Here is a 2,696-nt window from a genome sequence, read left to right on the forward strand (position 1 = left end):
AAGTTTGGTCATTAAAGAAATGATCTGCTTTCTCATTATAATTGCATATGAGAAACTGATTTACTGTAGCTTTTAGGTAAAAGGGCCAAATTTAGTTGACTCATTTCAGAGAAATGTTTCTGTAATGAATTAGAGTAATTTATATTGTTTTAATAAACTGTAGTCATATTCCTGGTCGCCTTCAATGGTCTTTATATTAATAATTGTGTCATGTACTGTTTCTTATAGATCATGCCCCGTTTCTCCATCAGTAAAAAGAAGACGATGACAATGATCATTCATGATGGTAGAGAAGTAAACACATCCATTCGTGCTTGGTACCATGAATGGCACAAAGTAAGTAACGCTATTTATTATTATAAATAAAAATTGTCCGACATGCTTCAGATTTACAGGTAATATCACTAAGAATCAAAAAAGAAAGTAAAGGGAATTTTTGGAGAGAGTCTTTACACTACATGAGCGCCTATGCTGGTGCATTAAATATTATCTTTATTTACTCTTAACCCCAACCCTTTGAGATCATTGTATTAGCCAAGATAAGAAGTATGAAGTATCTAGCCCTCACCACATCCCAGCGGTTTAACGTACTGCGTATTTTCTTTTCACTCACGTCACTCAGACACGCTGAGAGCCAGCTGTTCCTGTAGAGTGCTCTGTCCTCTTCTGGGGCTCCAAATGCTAACACTAGTCCTCTGTCTCCAGGGAGCAGATAGAGAAGAGAAGGCCGGATTAAAGAAAAGATCAAATTTAGGGGCAAAATTAGAACAGTGATGTCTGACTCTCTAACCTAGCTCTTTCTTAAATTGTACTATCTATTCCTTTCTGTGTTCCTATCATTTCACATGATGCATTTGGGTTATTCATTCAACAAAGTTCTCCCCATTGGTTCACACAGTATGTTAGCTGAATGAGTTGAATATTTATTTTACTAACGTAACTAGTCACTATTCACCTATAGGTATTACTCAGAAAAATAAGAATCTAAAACAACTTCCTCCAAATTAGTTTGATTCTATGGTTCTATAAATTTTGTGTCATATTATAGTGTAATTATGCTAGGATTTATTTATTATTTGAAATTAGGATTACTGTGTTTCCAATGAAAGTGAAAATATAACAAAATATTGGGTTATACTCTATTTTGTGCTTTTCTTCTTTTTAATGTTTATTTCTTTATTTTTGAGAGAGACAGAGACAGAGAGAATCCCAAGCAGTCTCCGCGCTCTATTTTGTACTTTTCTACTGAAGCGAAAAAGAGAAAGCTAGCCTTCATTTAGATTTAAACTTTAAAAACGAATTGTTTCTTCTCAAACTTCTCTTTTGGCACCCAGGAAAAGATGTAAATGGCAAGATTTCAGATTCTTCCTGGTAACTGAAATCCTGAACACTTCTTCCTTGAAAACACTGGAATTGATAGAGTAGGGTATTAGACACAAAGTACAGAAGAGATATTGGACTGGAGTGAAAAATTGAGATTATAAATTTATGAATTATTTACAAAACCAGGATTCAGATCCTGTGAGCCTCCAAGTAGGTTTAGAATAAAAAGCATAACCAGAATCCCAGAGGACATCAATACTTATTGTGCAGATACACGTCTTTTGAATTAACCCTACTTTAAATAGATGCTAACCATTTTAAGAATATTTGCAACCCTGGGGTCTCCTATCTATTGGGCCTATGCCCTAAAATGTCTAAAAAAAAAATTTACTTGGACTCTAATTGTGTTGCATTTTTCAATTATCAAAGCAAAGTTGTGAGGTCTCCAAAATTTCTTTCTTGCTCACTCATGGAGAGTGAGCTTGTGTTTCACCTCAAGTACTTTAATTTTTACATTGAGAATAGTCTGCTTTTAAAACTTTGATGTTTTGTTGGTTTCAAATTGTTCTCAATGATCTGTGAAACAAAAGCAAAACTTGGACAGCTGCATACCCCTTATAGGACAAAATTGGATACAAGAATGAATGACCTTCCCTAGACACCTAAGGGCCAGTTCTGCTTTTGAGAGTGCATTCCCATATAGAATGTGTTTCACTGAACTCAGTTCACAAAGGAGAGAATTATACAAAGTAGCAGACAAGAGAGTTTAATTATCAAAGTGAACATGAGAATTCTAAAATCACTGAGGTAAGCCAAGAACAATAAATACAGAAGCAAGTTTTGTACATTCATTTCTTTGGTTTTTAGTTACTGTTAGTCAAGCTCATTTCTGCACCACATACACTAAAATTGGAAAGACACAGAGAAGATGAGTAGGGCCCCTGTATAATGATGATGCCCAAATTGGTGAAGTGTTCCATATTTAGCTACAGTTAGCCACATACTTTTCAAGTTATGTCTATACTACATGCACACATTACACAAGTGATGCTTCCTTTTATTTATATATCATTTTGCAAAACACAGCACATTCAAACAGGATGTGGCAGAGTATTTGTCTAGAGAAAGAACAGACAAATCTTAGTTGTTTTTTTGTTAACGTGCATTGTCTCATTTCATAGTCACCAGCCTGTGAGTGCATGTTACTAGTGCTTCTATTCTAAGGGAGGAAATGAAAGATTAAAAAACCTAAACGATTTTTTATTGAAGCACGATTGACATAAAATTTCCTATTATTTACAGGTGTACATCATACTTATTTGGTATTTTTACACATTACAAAATTATTCCCATGAGAAGTCTAGTTACCATCT

The 2,696-nt window shown here is 34.4% G+C and overlaps 1 non-coding gene across 1 annotated transcript; it reads left to right on the forward strand.

Moving 5' to 3' along the window:
- Window positions 1–2,205: 2,205 nt before the first annotated feature.
- On the forward strand, window positions 2,206–2,309 carry LOC124507975 (U6 spliceosomal RNA). The gene has a single exon (XR_006961187.1). It is a non-coding gene; the product is annotated as a U6 spliceosomal RNA (small nuclear RNA).
- The last annotated feature ends 387 nt before the right edge of the window (window positions 2,310–2,696 follow it).

The sequence above is a fragment of the Lynx rufus genome, unplaced genomic scaffold, assembly GCF_022079265.1.
Source record: "Lynx rufus isolate CCGP_SWC_20201006 ecotype Redwood Valley unplaced genomic scaffold, mLynRuf1.p SCAF_12, whole genome shotgun sequence".
In the NCBI taxonomy this organism is placed as follows: domain Eukaryota; kingdom Metazoa; phylum Chordata; class Mammalia; order Carnivora; family Felidae; genus Lynx; species Lynx rufus.